Here is a 27,291-nt window from a genome sequence, read left to right as displayed (position 1 = left end):
GGGAAGAGGAAACTTGTTTTTTTAACACGTGATTGTCCAGTCCCTCATCATCGCTTTAACTAAAATGCATCCACAGAGAAATTCAGGGACGTTCCATTCCATTGCAAGGTCAGTCGCTGAATTCGTACGAACCGGCAGACGATTATTGTTTGTGTTTTTTTAACAAATATGTGGAGCAAAAAAATTCAATTGTTATATTTAATGAAGAAGTACGTTTTGAAAAAAAAAAAAAAATCCCGATGCGTTGCAAATGTTGCGAAGATGTACAAAAAAAAAAAGAAAGAAACTGGTTTGATCTTTAGATATTCTAAATTCTGTTCTCACGCATCATTTCCGTAGTTAGATGGATGACTCATTATTTCTACATCGCATATTTTTATGTTATACTGATATTACATGCCAACAAGTCCTGAAAACTCTCTAAAAAAAACTTCAAATTAACTTTAAACTTAATTCCTTATTCTCAGCCGAAATTTGGACAAGAGGTATCATCTACTTCATGATATCCCAAGAAAAAAGTTATCACACATAAATCATTACACCCGCCTTTTCATAAGTAATTTTTGCTCATGGTAAAGAAAACCAGATATAAAAGTAGCAACACTACCGAAAAACCCATTTTTACTGTAAAATTTTCCGGGACAAGAAAATCTGATGTATCATAATCTTTACAGCAATTTTTACTAAATCACTGTAATTAAATAAATACTACTGAAATAATTAGGGTACAAAATTTTACTGCAAAAATTAATTTTGCGATGCTGTACTCAAGCTGCGAGTATTTTTTATCGTAATTTTATCCAGAATTATTTTAAGTGTGTATGAACGTGATTATTTTCTGCTGTTCTTAAAATAATTTTTTATTCTATTTTCATCGTTTTTGGAATTTTTAATTATTAATTTATACTTTCTAATTTCTATCAGAATATCCTAATCAGTCCGAATAGTCCTAAACAGTACTTAAGCCGCGGAACGCCTTTAACTCCTCGGCACCCTAGGGACCGCGAAACTCCATTTGGGAACAGCTGGATTATAAAGCATATTTTTGTACATATAATAAATACGAAATTTTTTTGTAAAAGAAAATCAGTATGTATAGGTGTGAATACCAAGCTATTTTTAATTAAACATATAGAATTTTTCACTAGAGCATCTATAAAAATTCACGAATTTAAATTAACTAATTGAATTAACTTACTAAAATATTAAACGATAATTACTTCAAAATTATATTGAAACGTCATCATTTGTCTTCAGACCAAAAACACGATTAATTTCAGTAACAAAAGCACAAACAATTTGAAATCCCGAAATAGAATCTGATATCATATACTGATCATTAATTATGAAGGGAAAAAAATAAAGTAGAATTGCTATCTAGTAGAATACAGTCTCTTTATCTCTCTATTTTTTCTCCTTTTTTTGTAACCGGAAGCAAAATTCTGTTCAACAAAACTGTCTATTGGAAAACAGATATAATTATATTAGTTCCTAATTGAAAAGAGCGCACGCTTTCCCGATGATATGCATGCATGAATGGATCTTCCGTGACCTATCGGACAAAAGTGAATGCTGAATATAACTAACTTACAACTCACTACGCCCAGCAAACTTTTATGTGAGAATGATCTTTATTTAATGTAATCTCTGACAAAAGTGAGGGCGGTTTCCGAAACGTTAAGTTAAATATTGCTCCTATTGTTCGGGATAAACGGTATTAAAATTCCTTGGCTAAGAGATGGTGCATTAAAAGGTTAACTATGAAGTGGATTTTAAATTATCAACGCTTACAGTTTTTTTTTATTCAGCATTACATTGAAAAAGAAAGACGATTATTTTAATACAAAATAATGTATTGCGTAAATTACTTTTCATAAAAATAAATAAATTTTATTAAAATAATTGCAATGAATTTAAGGAGTTACATTAAACTGTAGATATACCGTTCAAAATTTCGAAGCGTGGTGAATTACAACGCTGGTCAAATATGGTGTAATCTTAATATGGTGCAATTTGGAACCATTTCATTATACTTCTTAAGCTTAATTACATGATACTATGGAACAGAACAAAAATATGGTTCTATTTTACACCTAGGTTACAGCAAATTGTCTTGATATTACGGTTCAAGTTCTAATATTACATTTGTTGTGAACCAATCTTTCTGAGAGGGAATCTTTGGAAAAAATCTCAAAATCTAGTTATATTTCTACTATTTCTGCTGTTTTATGCAAGGAAAAACGTTAATGTTAGATAAATGTTTGTTGTTCAAATTACCCTCAACATTTTCTAATAAACTTAAACCAACTGCTAATTAAAAATCCGATTTAAAAAAAATTTATCTAGAAGATTAAGTGAATCGATGAGTCCGAATATCAGTCATCTCCATTTTATTTTTTTCAAAATTGGGATTTATGCTTTTTAAGTTTAGCTGACGTAGATACATAATTAAGATATAAAAAATTCATGTCCACCTACTTGCTATAGTATATTTTGTGCAAGCTCTACATATATCAAGCTGATACTTAACTATTCAGTTTGTCGTGTCTCCTGTAAAATTAGTTTCGTTGGAGATGACCGGTTTTCAAACTCATTTATTCAATTGAAAGCAAAAATATAACTCACAAAGACAATAATTTCCAAGTATAAAATTCCTTATAGTTCCACGATATAGCTTGTATCAATAAAAAATTTCATACTTTTTCCATGAAGCAAAATTATTACTTTAAAAGTATCATATCCTAAATCGATGTCAATGACATATTCTAGAATGATATTTTAAGCTGTCAGGGCACGCAATATTAAGTTGGGTAGTTCAAAGAATATGTTTCAGGTTTGGAATTATACTACTTTTTTGAATAGTTTAATAACCTCGAAAAAGAAAAACAATGAAACTACCTTGACTTCGACTGAAAGAACATTTTGGATGGAACAAAAAGTATTTTCATTCCTGTTTTCTTCTCCCGAAATGGATTTATTATGATAAACGAATTTTACTGGACTAAGTTCGTTATATTGCAGTCACGCTATCGATGAGGCTGGATCCAGTAAATAGGTTATTTATAAGCTTATATTTATTCATTTATCTAAAAACTGTAACTTTCATGCTACAAAATAAGAATAAATAACGTTATCTTTTTCAGGAAGTTCGTGAAAACTTTACTTAGCGGTCATGTCAAAGGCCACATTATATACCACATTGATCACCTACTAAAAAAACCAAAATAAAATCAAAAATTCCATGAAACTTTTAATGAAACAGATTTCTTTTTTTTACATTTAAAGTACTTTTTTTATCTAATTAAATATCGAAAAATTATTAATTTCATTTTTTTTACTTAAACGTTAACCGGTTAAAATTATATTTAAAAAACCGGCTTGATAAAAAACCGGCACTAATAATTAATTGAACCTGCTTCACAATTTTATTATCTACAAATAATTAATAAATGCAATTTTTCGAATTTTGTAATAGTTAAAATATTCAATCTAAATTAGCTGGATAGATATAACAGTTATTTAAAAGTACGTTTTAAACCTTATTTCTGTTTTTATTGTGTTTGAAGAAAAATGAAATCTTTAAATCAAATCAAATTAAATCTTTAAAAAATTAAATCTTAACAAGCAAGGTCCTCGCAGTCGATTTTAACAAGTCAAAAGTATCCTATGCTTTTAAATGCCTGAAACGAAGCAAAATGGTTACAAATTAAGTATGCAATTTATGTCCTTATATTTGGAATTAGTAGAAAATGCACAGTATATAAGAAAGGATGCTCCGTTATGGCAATCCCTCGCATATATTTTTAGGTTTTTCATTAAAAAGGGTGACAAAAACTAGGCATATTTATTTATAAGTTTATGTAAAAAGTTAATATCATACTTCATTCTAATTAATATATTTCACTCTCATTGATTCACTAGCTCACATTGACACACTTCACTGCTTCTGTTAACATTGTGTGGATTCTCTAAAGATAGTAGCTTATTAAGTTGATGCCTTTTATAATTGGAGAGAACTTCTCCGGTTTACCATTCATAAATGATAACGCAAAGTAAGTTTTTCTTCAAGTTAAGAGATGAAAACATCTAGCAAGAAAAAGAATTCCTAAAATATATCAACCTAATAATAAGAATCAACCCAATAATAAAAATAGCTGTCTAATATTAAAAATACCAAAACGGAGAAAAAATATATTTAAGTAAAACTGCCGTACTGAATGGTAATGACATTTCTAATAAAGAAACATATAGTTCTGGAAATAAAAATCTAAATATACAGTATTCAATCCATACGCTTGGTAAATTTTCCATTCATATACATAGTAACGGCTTAACCGAAATTTGGATTTTCAAAATTATAGTTCTTTTAGCCACATATTTAGTAAAAAAATACAAGACTCAAAATAAATTTCCCCGACTAAATAATTTCTATACTATGTTCTAAGGTGTGATAATAAAATTACCAAATTTTACCATATTTATCAAATTTTATCACGCATTATAAAACTACATTTTGTTGTTAATTTTACGAAAATTATGATCAAAGTGCTTCGATAAAAATTATCATGCTTTTTGGTGTTCTAATAAACCCAGAAACTCGGTACATTTTATCACATTCTGGAAGTTTTTACCATTTTTTTTTCTCAGTGAGCAAATTGTCTTAAATTCTTGGGTATATAGTAAAAAATCGTAACTTTTATGGATAATTAGACTAGTAAAAGAAAAAAGAAAGGAAAATATGATATAGATTGTTGCATACATGCTCTTTCAAATAGATTCTAAAATAATAATCAGCAAGTACCATGAATTATCTAAAATAAAACAAGAAAATGTGAGCAAAGCAAAATAACCTTAAGTAACTCAACTTGCTTTCTTTATATAATGTCAAAGTATTACACAAGGTTACAATAATATTTAATTCCCATAATAAGAAAAGAAGGATAAATACAATTATTATTAAATTTTAACAGGCAGTGAACAATGAATAGTCACACGTACTTCAGGAATAATATTTATAACAGAATTGTTCTTTAAGAACTATGCGTTCTTGAATATGCGTACATCTTATGGTTCGTATCAAATATAAACCCAAATTTTTATACAATCATTATATATTTGAAGCTAATTATAAGTAATAATATTATAATAAACATTTTAACCACGACTGTAAGTTAATATTTAGATTAGCATTTAAAACAAATGTTTTTCTAAACAACATTTACTAAGAAAATGAAAACTTTAAGTTATGTTTTCATGGATTCAATTGTTAATGTTAAAGACTGCAAAACAATTATTTATTTTATGTATAAAAATTATACTCCTATGTCAAAAGGATAAGTATAATTATTTGAAACAAGTTGAAAAAGGTAAGGTAACGGCGCCTACGCAACACAATGTACGACTTCGTGATAAGTTATATGAGTTTCTTTAATTGATAGATTGAGCAATTTATCTGGCGAGGCTCAATTTGCAGGCGTATCTCTTTGATGGACAAGCGTTCATGGAGTAACTCATAATAATAGCTCACCAAATAATAACAAGAGCTCATCTATCATAAGCGGGTTAGGTAATAAGTGCCTGTTGCTATGACAACGGGATGGCGATTCTAGTTTGTCACGCCTTTCCCTTTATTGTGTCCCCTAAGATGATGAGGTCATTTGCTAAATTCGGCTAATCTTTTGTGTTAATAGAATCACAGATGATAGATTGTTGATTCTTTACGGATTCTTAAAATAAAGTCTGCAGATTAAAATCTACACAGTGGTGTTGCCCTTATATCTGAGAATAATGCCAGAACAACCAAATTCAAAAAATTCGAATGATTTCAAAGATTATTAAATTCTTGAAAAAACTATTGAAATGGGTTCTGAACTACTAATGAGACATTTGTTCGGTGAAAACGATGCCTGCACTGTAAAAAATTCTAGATCAAATTACAGTACAAGGTACCGGCACTTTGGATGAACCAACCAATAAATCTATTTTGACCGTAAAATATTATACCGTAATTTTTAAAGTAATATTTGTTTAATCAGAGTGAATCAGTGATTTTACGTTAATTATTACAGTAAAAATTACGATCAGATTTTTTTGTTCCGTAACATGTTCCGATAAAAATAGATTTTACAATAAAAAGTACCGGCACTATGATTGCCAGTACTTTTTTTACCGTAAGTAGATCCGGAATTTTTTACAGTATGTTTATTTCTTTAATGTTTGTCCTTGCTAATTCTTGCCTTTTAAAGCGTGGCTGTGCACTTATACTAACAAATATATTAAGGTTTAACGTTTGATATAAAAATTTATAGTTATTTGCGACCCGTTATATCGCATTGATTTTAATAGAAATTCCAAGAAAAATGTAAATTAGAAATATACGTGAAAAATGAATTAGAAATATTAAAAACATGTTTAGTAATATTATATTCTAAAATATGCAAATTAATGAAATAATTTAAGTATAGTATATACAGCTTTGAATGAATGAAGAAAAAAAATATTTATTAAAAACTTATCATTATTATAATTTAAGAACAAAAAGAAATAGTTCCTTGATTTAGATTGTTTTTATGCAGTATAAAGGAAAGTGGGAATTCAAAATTACAAAATAAAAGATAATAATGGACATAAATAGTCACCTAGTTTAAGAGCACACATAACTATACCTATACATATAGTTCAAAATCTAAAAGCTACTTTTATGATCTAAATGTGAGCAAAAAGTAGCTATTCAAAAATCATCTTTTCACAACAGGCTTTTTACATCTACTTATTGTTTTTTAAATTAGATAGACTCAGTATAAAATGTTTATAAATCATATAATAGCAGTCATTTTATAAATATATAATTGATACCAGTTGTCTTATAAGCATATAATTAATTTAAGTCATTTTATAATCATATAATGTATGGTATTAGCATAATAAGCGTATTTTCAAGTTAATAATGGTTTGGCTTTGAATCATGACATGCAGGAAAAAAATAAGAGCGTCAAATTTTAGATTAATGTGAAATTGCGAGTTTGTTTACTGGTATAATTGCGCCAGATATTAATCACTTAAATCAAAATAGAAAACTGAAAAGATCAATGAAACTAACTGATTGTGGTATAAATACACTTTCAGAAACAACATTCATAGAATTTGCAGGCTTACTGTAAACCACTAATGATAAAATCGGTATTTAGAATTTGAAATATTTTATAAGTAGAGCGAAAAATTAAATGCGAAACATAAAAATATGAATTTATATTAATTATAATAATTTATGAATAATTTATGGATCTTATCTCATATCTCTTTTCGTGTCAACTTAAACAAGCGAGATAAAATTATTTTTCAACTAAAAGTCAATTAGTTCAAATTCGTCCGTAAATTATTGGAAAAACAATTTCATTGTTTATTGTCTGCTCACAACTTTTTTACTCTGTTGAATTGACTACATAAATGAGTTACTAATCGCATTACCGCAAAAAGAAATTCAAAGGGAAACTACCATCAGTTGCTAACGAAAAAGCAATTATGAGTTCTTAATTAACATTCGGAAGCATTAAAATTCGCTTTAACCTAACCCAAAAATGAGCCCACTTTTTCTTTATTCCACAATAGATGTATACAAATCGGCGTGACAGGTTAAAACATAAGTTACCTGGCAACAACTTTCTAACAGTTTGCTGTTGTAATGAAGACCCTTTATTAAAAAGGATGTTACCAGACTGTTTTGTGCAATGGCGTGTTTTCCATTGAAGAATTTGTAGGTCACATGTACATTGAAAGGGAAACGTTACATCCTAAAGTAAAAAGTTATGCCTCCACCAGGAACGTAACCTAAAAAAGCATTCGTAACCTTCCCGACATAAATTTTGAATAAAATATGTTCATAAAGTTGCAAAACTTTTGTTCTCTTGCATCTTACGAATAATTTTTAAAAAAAACATGAATGTTTTAAATTAAAAGTATTGGCAAAGGGAAAAATAAATTTAATACGGATTCTTAATATAATAAATGAAATTTGAAAGATAGTTGATATTTAAATTCCATTTGAATTAAAGTTTTGTCATTATAACGAAAAATACAATGCATTTCTAAGGCGCTACTCTAAAAATTACTACTTCTAATTCTGATTAAATGGCGATGACGAAAAAATACAAAATAATAAGCAAATGTTCTACGCAAGTAGCTTAAAATTTTACAAATATTGCTCTTCACTGATTGCGCAGTAGACTAAAAAAAAAAGCTGCGTTTACATTGAAGAGAAAAATGAAACAGTTCTAATTCATAATTATTTTTTCTTACCTTTGTTTTGTCATAATTATTTCTCAATTATTAAGAAATTATGAATTTCCAAACAAATTTCTTATCTCTAAATTTCATATCGGCAAAGCAGAATAATAATTAATCATTTTTATTCGCTTTGAAATTTTTCCATTATTATAAATAATTATTTATACTGAAGGAATTACTACTTCTAAAATGCAATTCTTCGAATATAATGCGCACATCGAATGAATGGAGAATAACAACTGCTAACTCACAGAGTAGCTCGAAATGTTACAAATATAGCTTTTTACAAATTGCGTAACAGATTAAAAAGGATATGTTTACATTGGTGAGAAAAATAAGGCAGTTTTATTCATAAGATATTGCTTAGTCTCATGAGAGTAGCGTCAGGGGGTGCACGTGTCTCCCCCCCCCCCACAGTTGATTACACACTCCCCCCCCCACAGATTTTTCCACAGTTGATTACACAGTAAAAAAAAACTTTTTTTATTAAATGAACAAAAATTAAGATTATTCCATCCACTATAGTATTTTTTTTATGTATATTTTCCCCCGCTTATTATTATTTTTCTTTTTTACTTAGTTTTGCTTATTCTAATGCGTTTATCAAAGACAAAAGGTCACTTTTAAAAAGAGAAAGAGATTTTATATTATCGTCTGCTTTAAGAAGCTAGTTGGGTATTTTCGTTCCATGTATTAACTCGTGGGTGGTGGTAAAAGCAGCTGTTTGAAAAAGCAGGTGAAGTGAATATCGGTCTATTTTTTTAAAAGGGGATGTTGATTAATAATTATAATTAAGTGTTCTGTAATACACCCATTTTCTGGAATGTACTCGTCCATAAGTTTGGTCTTTCAAAACAAAATCGTTTGTTTGTTTCATTTAAAATTAGAATTTAAATGAAATATTCGTAAGAAAAAGTACTTTTAATAATATGTTCCTTTTTTCCATTTCAAAAAAAATTGCATTTCTTTTAAAGTAATCGAAATATTTTTATTTTAAGATTGCTGAAATTATTATTTATTTAAATTGTATTAATAACATTAGAGTCGTGTAATAAAATATAATTTTATTTCACAAATGTATAGTTACTTTCTTAACCAATCATTTATACCGGTATACTTACTAATCTTATCTGGATTAAACTATAGTTAGAAGCTGTTTTGAATTGAGATGTTAAATCGAAACAAAGCAGGGCATTAACAATAATAATAATTGCAGAAGGAATAACCCTGCAGATGGTAGGAAAGAAATAAAATCCTGTCTTTTCAATATAACAAATATCGCCTCAAAAAAATAATTTATTTTTATTAAACTGTTCTAAGTTTAAAGCATCCATGAGAAAAACTCGGTACCGTACAATCATTTATACTTAAGGGAGAAATAAAAGTGTATATTTAACTATGAATATTCATAATTCAATCTAAGCCGTCGCTAATCTAGCCAAATGTTTGAATTAAAATAAAAAATGGAGCGAAAAAAGTCTTGGTGTTCCTCGTAACTTCAATTCCGGTTGTTTTTTTATTGATTATAGTTTTGTTTATTCAAGATTTTTTTTTTTTTCTCCTTAGTTGTTTATTTTCAGTCTTTTAAAGTTTATATTTATTTATGAAAGCGTAAATTTAAAATTATTTGGGAAATACTGTTTTCAGCTTAGCTCCAAATTTAAATTGCCCGACGTACCCGTGATATGCATTTTTTACCCTTAAATGCCCGGCCAGGAACGTAAATCTTTAGTGATAAGGTAAAATACTAATTAATATCTCCTCAAATGTTGAAGAAATCCTTAGAAGTGGCGAATCAAGGGTATCAAAGGGAACGAAAATATATAAAATCGATTATATTTAATAAGATTACTGAAATTAATTATCTATGTATAAGAATTTATTAAAAAAGATTTACAATTTTTTTCTACTCTAGTAATGCTTAATTTTATTTAAATAAAGGTATATAGTTACATAATTTAAACGCACACATTTAGTGCCTTGTGTTTAAGTATTTGGCATATTTTTTGAAAAATTGGATTCTTATATGCATAAATGTCAGCTGTCATAATTGTCTAAAAATCAAAGTATAAAATTTTCTTCTTTTTTACATTTATTTTAAAATGAATACTTTAGTTTTTAAATGTCATTTTTAATTTAAAATATTTTTTAATTGTAGGACTTAATATCACTTATTTTCATTCATTCAATCCCTAAATGTCAACGAAAATTATATAAAAATCACTGCCTTCTTTTAAAACTAAGTATTCTTATATCTTTTTTTATATTAGTAAAATGATAATAATACATCAAAAATAAAGTTTTCTTCTTTTCCAAACGATAAAAGTTCATAATTTCATATAATATGCGACACCTAGCTCAAATGACTGAGAGCAAGAAGTAACGAAACAATTAATGGAACCTGTAGGACTCAAAATGTTGACCAATCATTTTTTCAAATCATCAAGATGAATGAGTTTAGTCTAGGTTGTTTCCTGTACCAAGGCATTTAATAAAGGCTGAAATATATGTTTAGTGTTTAATATAAGAGAAATTAGCTTTATAACTCCTTTAAAATCTCACCATTTTTTCCGAATATAAACTGAAATAACTCCGTTTAATTTTTTTTTGCTTACTTTATTCAAACGGTTCATATTTTTACATGCTTGGGAATTTTATGCATTTTGGTTGCAGCATAAATAATTGTGTTCACAAATTGACTGCAATTTTAATTATTACTTTCGTTTAAGTTATGAAACATTTTTAGTAGTTACTTTTAACCAATTTTGCAGTAATAAATAGTTTTATTCTGATAGTATTCAACAGATGTATATTTATTTTTCCTTTTTCATTTGATTTTGTAAATATGTTTTGAAATGCTGTAATTTCCTTCGAGTAGGCATTATTTAATTATATAATGGGTATATTACCTATATTAAACGAAAAAAATTAGGATACAATGAATATTTGCCAAATTATTATATTTTCTGATTCACTATTTAATTCGTAATAAAATTTCAATTCAAAGTTTTCAAATTTTATTTTGTTTTTAAATTTTTTTTCATAAATTTATCATTGTAAAATAAAAGTGTCACTGAAGCGAGGAAGTGACTTATTAATATGATAGCAGATTCTAAACGTAAATTCTTGTGCCCCCCCCCCCGCTTTTTTTTTGTTTCTTTATGCTACGCCTATGCTTTATACATATACTCTCTATACATATACTCTTTATTTATACTCTTCACCTCTTTATATATATATACTCTTATTCAAATTTTAATTAACGTAATGTTTAAATTTTTCAAAGTAAACTACTTAAAGCGAATAGTAAATGCTAAATTACTATTTTTTTTATTTACTAATTTACAATGTTTCTTTCAAGTAACAGAGTTTTGATTTTTCATTCAGTATACTCATTTTTAAAACACAACATTAAATTGTTTATCAAAATAAATGACAAATTACGAATGAACCATACAGAATTTCTTATCAGATAAATCTTCAAGCGTATTTCTCTATGTAATTACACCCCACCCCAAAACATTCTAAGAATTGTTTGCATTGCTTCATTAATTTTCAGATCTTAATTTTTCCATGAAATTTTGTGTATTGATATTTAATATACCGTGGTATCAATAGGAAAATGCTTTAACAAAACCAGCCAGAATACTCATTTCAAAAGTTTAAAAAAAAATATTAAAGTTTTAAGACATTACACAAAATATCAAAATTTGAAACAATGTGATATTCAATGAATATAAATATTGTCACAATTATATTTTAAAAAAATAATTGTTGAAATTAATTAATTAATTAATACTACACCATCATCTGAATAGTTGATACTAGCTGCCAATTGAAAAAATGCATTCTGAATGCCAATTGAAAAATGCATGCCAAAGAAAAAAGAATCATTCTTGTAAGTTTTTTTTAAAAAAAAAACTATAGGATATAAGATTTTAACATATTAAAAAATCACAATACTGAATTTTTTCTTAAATCTTTTTTCATAAGAATGTTCTTTTCATTAATTTTGTATTCCAGCACGTCAAGAAAATAATTGCAGAATAGTTTTATAGCTTTTTTAATAACCTAAAATGAAATAAATTAACTTAAGAGTCGATAAATGGTCAGAAAATAAATAACTGTTAACCATGAATAATCTTTTTATTTTCTTCCCAAATATTCCATATGTAGTTTGTAAGTGGTTCAAAATATAGAAGATAATTCGGATATTTCTTTTTAAAAAAAATTTATGAAAACAATCTGAATGAAAAATGTACTTAACCTGAAAAAGATTCTTAAAGCCGAAAGAGCTTTTCGTTTGAATGAAAAATTAATAGTTGATGTCATACTTAGGATATAAATTGTAGTTTCAAACAATTGACAACTACTTAACTTTTTCAAAATATCTATAACTTTTTCACATTTCTCTTTTTGATAATAAATTGAATGAGTGCAAAAATAAATTGATTTGACTTAATGATTTGAAATGAAAACAATTTCACGAAAAGGAAATTCAAATTTGACATTTATTTTTTCAGAACCTTAAATCTTTTTGCGGATATAATCGTGTGGGTTGATGAAAAGATTATATCTTTTTTTTCCGGTTTTATTAAATAAAATTTCATCCCTTATTTATTTATGTATTTTTTTTAAACTGTCGTTTGTTATTCTTTACTTATTATTTCCCCTCCCCCCTTTTTTTCATATGTCTATAATTCTTTCTGTTTTATCTTCATTTTGAACTTATATATATATATATGTATATATATATATATACCTCTCTGACGAGAACATATTGAAATTTGCGAAGATAAGGCACCATCATTGTCTCAACTATGTTGGACGATGTATCGAGAAATATCAATACTTACATGAAATTGCGATCCTGATATTTTAAAAAGTATTCTCTTAATGCATCGTGAATACCATATCTTACTCTAAATATCGAATATACGCTAACTATCAAATAATATAATATCTTGATCATTATCAATAACAATAAATATCGAAACGATAACGATAATTATCAAGTACGATACTTTAGTAAAAATTTATAATTTTGATATCAGTAATTGAAATAAAAATAGTGCAAATCAAGTTTGAAAAATATCCTAATATATAGTAAATGATACATTTTTATAAATATATATTCTAATGTTGCATTTCCCTATTAAAATTCCTTTATTTAGTGTTGGTACCCACTACATATGTACGGTTAATCTAACTAAATCTACTTCCTCTAATTATTGCGCAGCAGAATTTAAAAAAAATATCCATGTTTACAACAGCCAGGTATAAATAAGGATGAATTTATTCATAAAGCATTGCAAGGTCTGAGGTAAGCTCTAGAAAGAAAAAAAAACAACTATGCAACACAAATAAACGGGAGCTTAGCCAACTAGGTATAAAACTGTCAGACACCTAAATATGCACGCCCCCACCCTCTTCTGTCCCTCAGATATTCGCAGTGATTCAGAATATCCCATTTTTGGGTTGTGTGACGTCATCTTTTAGGTAATGGGTGACGGTTGCATTTATGACGCTACTGTTTTTGTTGGCCGTCGTCCGACCACTGCTATTGATCCTAGTTCTTTCTCAGACTTTCGATTTTCCAAGAGAACAAGAAAATTCCATTTCAAAAGAATAGAAGATCAATTACGGTGATTGTTTGGAATAGGAATTTATAGGAAAGAATAACATTGTGTGAAAAGAAAGTTTGAGTTTCTTGCCGCTTCTAAAACATACCCTCAGAGGGAATGAACTGAGAAAAACTCTTTTGTTTTTTTACTATTTCGTGAAGAGAGAGTAAATTCTGACGATTTGACGGGAATTCTAATAATTATTGATTTAAAAGTTTCGACTGTTCAGCTGCTTAGGAGCTGGTGATCAAATATCGCCTATAATAGTATAACGTTGCTAAAATAAGTATTTTTGTAGTACAAATTCTGAAATATTTATAATTACTTCTAATTTAATTAATTTTTCAAGGCAAAGTGATTAAATTTAAGAAAAAAATCTACTTTTTATAAACCGAAAACTTCATTCATTCAGAGAAAGCAAAGGTTGAAGATTCCAATTACTCGTATGAAGGGTTTTACTTTCTTTCTCTATACATTACATTAAACTTGTATTCAAAAATTTTTTTTTTGGAAAAATATGTCAAATTTATTACGTTGTACTAGATAATTCTTTATTTTTAATATATTATTGTAAGTAATATTTTATATTTAAGCATATAAGTTTGTGAAAATAAAAAATATATGTGTAACAAATGCAAAACGTCATATTCCGAATTAAATTGCAATATTAGTTTTTTTTTTTTAAATCACTTTTATGTAAAAATTATTTTTTTAAAAATTTATATATTATAAGTATACTTTATAAAGATATAAACTTTTATCGATATGGATAATTAAAAAAAATTCATTTCGTTCATTCCTCAAAATGAATATTTCTTTTATTATTTAAAATATTTACATCTTTAAAAAGATACGTTAACTATACTTAGTTAACTATCTCCAATTAGATCTATATTAATCAATTTCAATCAAATGCTCTTAAACTATAAAACTCAAAATTCCTTCAACAAATTAAACTGCAATATACAAAATATCTAAGGTAAGTAAGCCTCCTTAAGTAAATTCCGTAATCATATCTTTGTGCCAATAGAACAAACCTGTTATCATGCATACAAAAATATTTAAAACATGGAACAACATGTTATAAAAATAACAAATATGAAGCATTTCACTAGATTCTTCGTTTTTGAAATATAATGTAATTTTCATGTAATTAGAACAATGATATTTTTCGATGATAGCAAAACTAGATCAATTAAACCATCAAGTTCTTATGCTAAACAATTATTTCAAAAAAGTTTTTTTGCTCAACTTTTAGTAAAAAAAATTATTTTATTAAAAAATCTTAAAATTATTTTTATTCAAAAACTGTTTGCCGTTATCTAAAATAAGTGCATTTGACATGGAATTCCCTTTGTTTTCTATAAGTGGGGCTTATATCCTCAGTGGTAGACGGATCATGGGTTAGAGTCCTCTTTCCGTCCGGATAACTATGGGAGGATTTCGTGGTTTTCCTCGCCATGTATTGCAAATGCGGGTTAGTTCCATCAAAAAGTACTCCATGAAGGCTTATTTCTCCCAGTACTTGATCCAGAAGTTCCCTTGACTTCTGGATTGAGTTCAAAATTACAAGGCAACGGAGTTGAACATTAGTAATAGTAAATCAAAAAATTAGGGACCGTAATAATAATAATAATAATAATAATAATATATATATATATATATATATATATATATATATATATATATATATATATATATATATATATATATATATATATATATATATATATATATATATATATATATTACCGTCGCTATATGTGATGGCTAAGGGAAAAGAGCGCTCACCTATTAATAGGATCACCAGATTAATACGAATTCTACGCCCTGTTCGCAACGACCACAGCAGTGTTGACGTAATTTATACTCAGTGGTGACGGATCTTGGGCTAGAGTCCCTTTGCCATCAGACTAACCGTGAGAGGTTTTCTTCTCCGTGCAACGCAAATGCACCGTGTACGGTTGCAAAACACGTGACACTATTACCTACACTATTATACACTATTACCTTACCTACTATTACCTAAAAAACTATTACTATTACCTTATTAGAAATAGTAATAGTTTACTATTAATAATAATAGTTACACTATTACCTACAAAATAAAAATATAAGTGGAGCTTTAACTAGGTACTGAGACTTTTAATTTGTTTCCTATATTTATATTTAAAAAATTGTAAATTAAAACATTCCCGTTAATAGTAGAAAATTTTATTCGATGAAGTTTCTCTATAAATCATTTTAACTAAAAATGCATAAAATCTAATTCTTATTAAAATTAAGTTTGAAGGCTTTTTTTAACGTTAAGTCAATATAAAAATAAAGCACGTCTCTATAAATTGCATTTCTAATTAATCATGAGCTTATTAATCATAATTAATCACAAGTTATTATGGGCATCAAAATTAACTTGTCTAAAATTGGAATTAAAAAATTCCTTCTTTATTTAATTTTAATTATTTTTCTTCTTTTTTATGTATTTTAATTAATTAGTTCATGAGTCATCCTACGAAGCACAGTGCTCTCAAATTTGAGAAGAAAAACGACACGAGCATTACCTACTGCAGGTGATGTAATTCACGCCACTTGACACCCTTTTTCCTGTCCTGCAATAATTTTCCTTCTCTGCTTGACTAATATTAGCTCCTCTCATCGAAAGTGCTTTGGTATTAAAAAAATAAGTTTGAGAGCATATGCACTTTACAAAATCGATGTTAGTTTAATCTTTCGTGGGGACTGAATGTTAACAAAGTAAATTAAAACAGTCAACGAGTTTATTTGGTTTTTTTCATTATGAGTTTTTTAGGTTGTTTGAACCACTTCATGAATCTCAACTGTACCTAAATTACTTTTGAGTTTTTTTTTGTTTGCTTTCATCTTTCGCAGGAAACACTTTATGAATTAGCCGTAAAAAAATTACTTTAGATTATGAAAACCGCCATCATGAACATTTAAAATTGGCTAATTTGATTTGAGTCTATGTTAAAAATTTACACTATTTCAATGTCATCACAATTTTTTCAAAGTTTTTGTTCATATAATAAACAAATGCTCAATTTTTCAATGAATGCATTCGTAAATTGTAATTTTTTGCATATACATATACTTTTATCATTTCGGCAGTAATTCTGCATAATATTTGTTTCCTTCAATAATTGGACGTACTCATTTCTTAAATAGTGAATACATTTAAATATTAATAAACTTGATGATAACAGTAAGTTACAAATCTACTTATTTTAGGGATGTATTCTACGTATTTCATACTTAAATTTCAAAATGACCATACAATAATGTTTTAAATAAATTTAAAATTGATTGATTATTACTGGATAATTAGCTGTAGCTTAAAATCGATATTTATGACCTTAAAATATAGAAATTCCTCACAATATGATATTTTTTTATCATTTTCTCCAATTTTTCTTTTTGACTGTAAAAATAGCTGAACAATGTATAATGTAGTGAGTATTGTGCATGGCTAAGTAGTTCGTAAAACATCGGGAATAAAATATATTTGGTCTTAATTTGATAGAATAATAATTCTTTTCTCAAACATGACCTTCTCACCTGGACCATTCACTAAAATCCGAATTTTTAATGAAAAAAGAGTTTGGCAGAATGGTTGTTTTTATGGGGTAGGTGGAGAAGTTTAAGCTTTACATACACCATAAATTCTTTTTTGAAAAAATTAATTAGAGGGAACAAATTTAAATAAGAAAGTCGATTTTTATAAGACTATAAATGCTTATATCATGTAGAAAATTATGCTTATTCAATAGAGGTTAATAAATTTTCAAACTAGCCTTCATGATGAAAGACAGAGAAGAATATAAAATATATATATTTTTTAAAATTTATTTATTAAAAATTCAAAAAAAGAAAAAAATTAAATTTTGAAGTTAATTTAAATGGAATGAAGTTAGAAGTTTCGCTTTTATTAATCAAAAAATTTCATTTGCTTAATAATGAAATTCGGATAGAATTATAATCTTTATGTACAACATATATAATGTTATTAGCGTTTGACAAATTTAAAAAAAATTAAATACTTATTGCTAATAAATAAACTTATTATATACAAATACTTATTGTTAAAAAATAAATACTTAAATGCAGCAAAATTTTCAGACAAAAAAGATGTTATGTATTAGACATTAATAATATTTTAATAATAAAATAATCCATATAAAAAGAAAGGTCGTGTTCGTATTTTTAGGGCTAGTGCATTTTATCCGAAGTTTTTTTTCGGTGGTCAGATCCACTTCGGTTACCTTAGTCTACGATAAAGATTATAATAGCTATTCTTACTAAAAAAAATTAATTAAAAAAATTGTATATCAAATTTATTTATTAATCTTTTTTTTTCTTGTTTCAACTGTGATTAAATAAAAAAAAATGGGAAAATGCAGAAAAAATAATATTCTCAACAAAATCGTAAGTTTCTGCAAAAGATACATTTTTATTATTTATTGCTAAGCACCGAAGCTACTTACTGCAGTACATAAAAATGCAGGTGAGGAGGGGAATCTAAAGCCCACAAAAGCATCGCTTATCAAAAGAAATGGTCTTTCAGAAGGTCTAGTCGCTTTGATTCGCAATCTATCGTGAATCCCCACTTTCAAAGGCTTCACTGCCACTAAAAGCTTCGATCGTTTTCAAGAGGTCCTCCGAGAAGCATGTTCTTTTATTGTTCTTTGTAACTATCATCGAAGAAAAGTGTTGCCATAGCAAATTGAGCTCGTCAGCAGAAATTTTTTTCTTTAAGACAATATAATAGACAATCAATATAAGCGAAGTGTGTGTCACATTATGTAAATGGAACAGTTAATTAATCTCCCATAATATTTTAAATCAAGAAGAAAGAAATTTAATATTTAGTTAACATAAGATGTTGAAAATAAATAATAATATGGTGATGATGATGTTTATATAAATAATATTTTATATTGCCATAGCAAATTGAGCTCGGCAGTAGAAAAAAAATGTTTTCCTTAAGACAATATAATAGACAATTAATGTAAGCAAATTGTCTGTCACGTAACATTAAGTAAATGGAACAATTAGTTCTTCAAATAATATTTTAAATCGGAACAAAAAAAACATTTTAATGTTTTGTTAACATAAATATTGAAAATGAATGATAAAATGGTGATAATAGCGTTTATATAATATTTTTTTAAAAAAATAATGTTCTTTAACTTATTTTTAACGTTTAAAATAATATTCTTAAACTTAAAATTCTCCTAAAAATGTAGTATTAGAGTCTGGAACTGAGAGTCATATTATGTAAATCGAACAATTATTTAATTTCCCTTAATATTCTAAAACAGGACAAAACATTGTATTATTTAATGGACATAAAGTGTTGGAAAGAAATAATAAAATTGCAACGATAGATTTTAAATGATTTAAGACATTTTTTAACTTAAAATTCTCAAAAAATGCTGTATTAAGATTTTTAAGTAACAAAAAATAAGTAAATAGCTAATTTTCTCACTTTAATGCTGAAACTAAAATTTTATATTTTATATGCTTCTCATTGTTTATTAAATCGAACAAAAAAATCAACTCTCGAATTTGTTTGATAAACTCTGGCTATTTTCTTAAGTTTTAGTTCCATAAAGTTTTGAGAATTGAATTATATACAAATGCAAATTCGAGAGTAATCTTAAGAATAATTTAAAAACTTTTTTTCTTAACTAAAACTCCCAAAATAAATATTCTAAAGTATTTTTTCAAAATATTATGCTAGATAATTATAAAATATTTCTCGAAACTGAGATTGAGCTATGATAGAAGTAATTATTTATTTAAAATATTTGTTATCAAAATTATAAAGGATTTTATATAATAATAACAAACATAATTTAATTCTAAATTCCTTAAAAAAAATCAATATGATTCCTACAAAAGATACGATCGGAACTTTAAATTTCATCATCAGAACAAACACATGAAAAACAGCAAAGGATAAACATCAAACATAAAACAAGAAGAAAATGATGAAATACACCGAGAAAATATCAATTATTTTTTTTAGAATTTTTAATGAATTTTTGAAGCAAAACTTAATATTATTTAAAGATCAAAAATATCTAATTTATTAGCATTATTTTTGGATTCAGAAAAAATCAATTAAAGCATAAAAAATTATCTCTAAAACGTTTAATTACTTTGTAAATGTTATGTTTCAAAATTTATAGAAAGCCTTATATTTAATATTTTTTAAATCAAAGTTTAATATTTTCTTTATTATGAAGCTAACAAGTTTGAAAAGATCATTCGTTATTAAAATGTCTACCATTTTCAAGAAATAATTGAAAATAAATTTAAACGTAAAAATTTAAACGGGCTAAGTGACTAAAAATTTTAAAGCTAAATAAAAATTAATATTTTTATTAGAATTTTTTTTTCAAATTTTTAAATAATAAAAGTAAACTTTAATATTTAATCTTAAGCAAATCGAGTAAAGTAATGCTTCGTTATTATGAAAATTAATTTCAATTGCAGTAAAAAACTTTTCAAATAAGAAATCATGTTAAAATTTATTTTTAAAAAAATAATCAAGGTTTAATATTACAGCTGTACAAGAATATATTTGCCATTTTTTTTTACTTGCATGTTTTATCTATCGCTAATAAACTTAAATTAAGTCGAATGAAGTAATTGATTTAGTCCATAACAATTTTTCATACGTTATATTTTCCCGATTTATAAATTGCAATATATAACACATAATATATAAATTATAGAAAGCAATATCTTACATTGTATAATTTATTGCATAAATAATAAAGTTGAAAATTAATTTAGCTTTGAAAAGTTCACGAATTAACTATAAAACATTATTCTATATCTTTTAAAACTAAGATAATAATTTATGACTGCTGAAATAAGGACAATCTTAACCATTTTCGAATTTCTATTTCAATTTCAAAACACTTATGTTCTACTCCTCAACATTTTGAATAAATTAATCATTTTCAAATCGTGTAGAAAAGAAATGTATATTTTTAATCACGCGTCCGCAAATCATATTACACGATTATGCGAAAAAGAAGACTGTCTAGATGTATTACATAGATAATGTTGGATTATTTCCAATTCATCCAGCTGTCTTTTGACAGCCGTGCGCAGACACCTTTTATTCTACTTTTGGAATACAACACTACAATTGTAAGTTAAAACTACGTGACAATTCGACTAAATATCATCCACTACCTTATTTTTCTTTTTACAACTTCGATTGTATTATATTTATTTAAATTAGAAACTAATCATTCAAATTAAGCTTAGTTTATTGTTATTCTTAGAAACAAAGGTGTGATTAAAATTTTGACTAAAAGAAAATTGTTGCATTTATAGATACAATGATTAACATAATAAAAAAGGTACACTCTTAGAAAAATTGGTTATGTATCATGTATCATTGAAAAAATTGTATTACTTAAATCTAAAGATCTATGTACTATGGTTCAGCCTAGCACCATATTGTGATTGTAGCAAATTCGAACATTATTATGGTTAAACATGCACCTAAGTTTCTAACTATGTATAATACTATTTTAACTCCCTTTAATAATTGAAAAAAATTAATTTGACGTTTATGTTTGTTTATCATTTTATGAATTTTAGACTGACACTAACGTGCACGGAAAAAAGATAATTCTGGTAAAATTACGGCACTGTATAATAATAACACTTTTAGTTAAATAAATAAATTTTTAAAAAAAACATAATTCTGGTTAATAAAACCAAAATGTTCGGTATATGAACCATTCATTTAGTTATATTTGGTTCACAAACTAACAATTTGGTTAAAATTCTGGTTTTCAAAATTTAAAGGTTATAGTTCTTATTACCACACATTTAGAAATAAATACAACACTGAAAAATAAATTTGACCGAATAAATGGGTTTTATGCCATGCTCGAAGGTATCATGATAAAATTATCCAATTTTAGTATATTTATCAAATTTTATCTCATATTAAAAAAACATATTTTATTGTTAATTTTATCAAAATCATAATTAAAGTGTTTCAGTAAAATTTGCACATGTTTTTGATGTTCCCATAGAGTTAGGAATACGGTAAAGATTACCATATTCTGTTACCAGATTCGGCCAGATTTTTTTCCTCAGTGTACAAAACCTCATCAAAAATTTATTTTATCTTATTTGTTTATTTATTACACATATAGTAGTGTTTTTACTTCTCTATATAAGCAAGCAGTATAACCAATTTCGACACAACGTTCTTTATTATTAATCTTAAGCACTAGTCCGTAATGTAACTTTAATAACAACGTTAGGATGAATTTACAAATTATGTCGTTGTAGAAATTTATATTTTTTTTATTCAAAAAACAGTAATATCTGATCAATTTTTGCTTTAAAAAAAGTTTAGATGTTTTTTTAAAAAATACTTCCTAGTAACATTCGGAGTTTTCCTTTTAAGTCATTAAAAAGATTCTTATCAGAATTAGGAATGTTGCCAATAATATCCAGACAGTAGAGCTAAAATTTGTGAAGCGAGATTTTATAAAAGCATTTTGTTAGAGAGAGCTTAGATCAATTTAAATATAAACCACATTTTCAAAATTTTTGAGGAGGTCTTCTTGGCTAAAAATACCATCTCGGTTATTCAATGCAAGCAATAAGATGTATTGCTCTATTTTCGAGGCAAATACCGGAAATACATAAGGTATCTATCTAAAAATAATACAAAGAAGTAGTTTTATATAAAAATGTCATCTTTGGCCTGAGTCTTGCTTATCAAGTTTTACATTAAAAAATTTCTTTACACTGTAAAAAATTCTGGATCATTACGGTATAAGATAGTGTCACTTTGGGTGCCTCATCCGTTAAATCCATTTTACCGTAAAATATTATATCATGATTTTTAGAGTAATATTTATTTCATTAGAGTGAGTCAGAGATTTTGTGGTAAATATTACAGAAAAAATTACGGCGAATTTTTTTTCCCGTTATATCTTCCAGTAAAAATGGATTTTACGGTACCAGCTCCCTGAGAGCGGATACAGTGTGTTAGCTTTTACAGCGATTTCATTCTTTTATTTCCACTGACATACAAAAACGATAAAAAAAAAAACATTAATAACAAGGAAAAGTCGTTTGGTTGCCTAGCAACCAGCTAGAGTTGCAGTTATTATATTTACAAGAGTTGGCAGACGATTTAAAACAATTATTTAAACTAATTCTCCATTAATGTCGGAACATAGTGTACGATACAGTACAGAAAATATTTCTTATCCTCCTATTGCACCTATTTGTATTAAGTGACTACTTCTTGAAGCCAAGTGATGCAACTTCTGCTAATGAATTACGAAATAAAGTTTAACTTTCCAGTTTTTAAGGTAGGAGTGGCTCTTAAACTGAATCTAAGTTTACATTTCATGTATCCTAAGATCACGACTCAAGAGTTAATCAACAGTTATAGATTAAACAAAAGTAAATCATGCAGTCTAACACTTTTATTCAACACCTGCTCTGTTTCAGACATGATGTGAACAAACAAAAAACGAATCGACTGTAAAAGTAAACGTCTCATTATTATTTGTATGAATGATAGGAATACTCATGAGGTTTAACAATGAGGTTAATTGACTGTGATGTTTTGTATTCAGTAGTAAAATATTTTCTCGTGTTGAGAGATAACAATTAGGTGCACATCTTTTCGCCTTTGTTATTCATCAATAAAAATTCTTGAAGTAATTGCGTAATATTAAATATTTCTGCCTTTTCAAATCTTTTTAAAATAAAAATTTAAGTCATAGTAAAAGGTATAAATAAATTAAAACATGGTTTTTTTTTTAACTTCTGGGAAAAATTATAGATCTCTTGAAGATCACCAATGAATGTTCTTCGATGATGAACCGAATAATCAATCTTGCCCCCGGCATGAAACAAAAAATACACAAAAGGATATATTTCTTCATTTTAAAATAAGTGAATTTCGAAATTTGGTTCTAATAAATCTTTTAAAATTCGGAAAAATGATCATTCTCTAAATTTTGAATTCTTTTCTGCTTCATATTCAGTTAACACATTGTTTTTAAACGAACAATATTTGGATTATAGTTTATATCTAATCATATTATTAAGTGCGACAGGAAATTTTAGTTTTGTTTTATTTGATGAGATATTGCTTTTATATTTAAAAGGTAAAATTTAAAAAAATTTATTTAACTATTTTACGAAATTACTTGTTTTTATTAAGAACGAAACAATAATATGTTTACAACTATTTTTCAACTTTTCATTCATGCATATTAAATATTATGGCTGTAAATTGGTGTGTTACGCAGGAAAAAGCCTATACAGTAAAATTACAGCAAAAAGTACAAGATCTAAAGACAGAAAAAAATACTGACACCCTGCGAGCAGCTAGCGTAAAATCCATTTCACCTAGAATCCCTTTTCACCGTAAAATTTTATGATTTTTTTACCAGTAATATTTACTTGATTACAGTGATCCAGAAAACATTACTATAAAAAGTACGGTATATCAGTTTTTTTGTCCCGTAAAATTTTACTTTAAAAATGTATATTACCGTAAAAAATACTGACACTCTGAATGTCGGTACTTTTTACCGTAATTTGAACTGGAATTTTTTTACAGTTGAATGACATGCTATTCAATATCAATTGCTCTTCAGATTCAAGAAACAATGAATAAATTTTAATTTAAAATAAAAATTCATTTCTATTATTATAAAAACATAATATATTTGCTTCAGTTGTTAAAAACTATTCTGGTGAGGAGAATTTTTTTTAAAAAAATAAATAAATAACTGTTTAATTATTCTAAATTTCAATAATTTAAATTTTATATTTTTTATACATCCAAAATGAAAGACTTGCCCATCATTCCTAAAAACATTATTTGAATTCTTTAACTTTTTAACATAAATGGAATAATTTACGTTACTCAACTGACAATTTAACGTACATAAAAAAAAAATTAATGCTTTCACAGAAATGTAACAAAGAAACTTTATTAATCACATCATTTCAACCAAAGTGCGGCAAAACAAAGTTATCGCTAGTCGTTAGACCGGGGGGAATCCGTATTTTTTGCTTATAATGTTATCTGAATTATTGCTTCCATTTGATTTGCATTTCAACTGAAATAACGTAGCTGATATGCTCTATTCTTTAGTAAAAAGATAATGTCGATAAAATGCACAACCGGATTAGAATTTGAAGTATTCAGAGTAAATGAAATCAAATGGCCTTCACATAAAGTAAGGAATGTTAACTCTTTAAGGACTTATAGAGGCTTTATAAATTATTATGCCAATGTTGATAAAACCTTTTCAATCCTTTTAAAAGTTAATATATTGTCTGGTTCAAATTAATACAATTGATTGATATTTATTACTTGTATCTATCTAAGTACGTTATATATTATATTAAATTGTACTAATTATTTCACAATTAGATTTATACGACAATTTTTGACGTATGCAGGATTTTCTGCAATGACCACCCCTCATCTATCGTTATAGAATATTGGCTGAAAAAGAAACCAAAATATTACGTCCATTAGGGGTAGCAAATTAATGTTTAACCAGAATAGAGCACAAAGGTAGAAGTTGAAAGGCGATTACTATAAATTAATACTAAAAATAAACTATACAGACTTGGAGATAAGACTTATATATTTCTCCCTCAGGCAATCAAACTAGTTTTGATGTTACTCATTCTGCCTGCCTCACTAGCGATTTTATTTATTTCCCGCCAAATTACTTATTTGCGAGCATACTTGTTGGAAAAGAATTTTAAAAATTTAGGAAAAGGGTGGTCATAACAGAACACCATAACTAATTTGTATTCATAACCCATAAAATAATGATTTTCGTTGACTCAAAAGTTTTCAAAGAGCAGATTTAACCTTCAGACCAGACCTTTTTTTTTTAAATTCTGGAACATTCTAGGGAGTCAAATTATTTTTTTAATGAACTTCAAAAATCACCCCTGCTTATGGCCTTCTAATTGTCGCGAAAATGCCATGCATTTACATTTCAAATTCGCCAAAACTCCATTTTCGAGATTTAAAACTCTAAAATTGACTTTCCTATGATTACATCTAAAATAAAATATAACTTCCGAAATTCGAAATAGAAAAACCCCCTTCCAGATCCAGAACTGTCAAAAAGACCATTTCTACCTCACGTCGTCTTTTGTGTTGTATATCCCCCAAGTCACCACTCATCAGTCAATTTCAACCCCACCGTTGCCAGTTCTTTTCATACAAATAAATTCAATTTTTCTTTTAAATGTTAGGAGGACGACAAGCGATTTTTATGCCACACCCCTTCTTTTCCGATTCTAAATATATCCCTATTTTCGACAGTCCGGTACTAAATCATTGTAATTTCACATTCTAAAATTACATGAAATTAGCATAATTAGATGGAATTATCTTCCGCGGCATTTATGTAACTCATTTCCGAATTTCACACTCAATTTAACGTCGGAAACTGGTGTTATTTCAAAGCAGTATTTGTTATCTTATATCTTCACAGGGGGACGTTAATGTATCAAACACTATCATTCAGCAAAGCTGTAATTCGTTCATTTATTTTAATGTGTGTTTTGTTTCAAATAAGAAACTAGATAAGAGATATCAGGTAATAGTGTTATTGATTTTCAGGAAATGACTAGAGATAATAACAATTTGCTAAATTTATTTATGAAACATCCATTTATGATTTCTAAATGAAAAAAAGACCTAACATTTCACACTTAGAAAAAAAATGTGATTGAAACTAACAGAATATGATAAAATTACAAAATTTTACCATATTTACCAAATTTTATCACATAATATAAAATTACTTTTCAGTTACTTTTTCAGTTTTCAAAATCATTAATTAATCGCTTTGGTAAAATTGCCGGTAAAATTAATTTTTATAATTTTGATGATACTAGGGGGTTATAATTATCGACCATTTCAACTTTCCTACATCTAAGGGTACCTATTGAAAAAATAAAGTTAACGTGTCTTATATAGCTAGTCTTATATGCCATCGATTTTGGCAAATTCGTATCACGTCCAGGGGTCACCAATATGGAGATATAATTATCGACCATGTAAACTTAATTCTATCTAGAGGTACCTTTTGATAGATGAAGGTTGACATGGTCCATATTTCATAGTGGTAGTTACGCCACATTACCATATAGCCGGGCACATGGTTAATTTTACCATATTCTGGTAATTTTGACCATACATTTTTTCTCAGTACATGAATGTGAAGTATGGTGATATCCGTTCGCTACTTATTCGTTTCGGTGGGTAGTAAAACCCTATTACAACAGAATCTTATTTATGCACCTACATGGGTATAAT

General features: G+C 26.9%; 1 protein-coding gene across 2 annotated transcripts in view; it reads right to left on the bottom strand.

Moving 5' to 3' along the window:
- LOC107456242 (uncharacterized) overlaps window positions 1–27,291 on the bottom strand; it is a 48,630-nt gene that overhangs the window by 7,686 nt on the left and 13,653 nt on the right. The window contains exon 1 of one of the 2 annotated variants that reach the window (XM_043053168.3): window positions 18,407–18,565. The exons of the other annotated variant lie outside the window; for it this stretch is intronic. The gene's annotated coding sequence lies outside the window, so the exon portion shown is untranslated. Of the gene's footprint in view, window positions 1–18,406; window positions 18,566–27,291 lie in introns of those variants that run through there. 2 annotated transcript variants of the gene reach the window in all.

The sequence above is a fragment of the Parasteatoda tepidariorum genome, chromosome 10 (genome assembly GCF_982258835.1).
Source record: "Parasteatoda tepidariorum strain Cologne lab strain chromosome 10, Ptep-v5.0, whole genome shotgun sequence".
NCBI classification, from domain to species: domain Eukaryota; kingdom Metazoa; phylum Arthropoda; class Arachnida; order Araneae; family Theridiidae; genus Parasteatoda; species Parasteatoda tepidariorum.
This window is presented reverse-complemented; position numbering and strand designations above follow the sequence as displayed.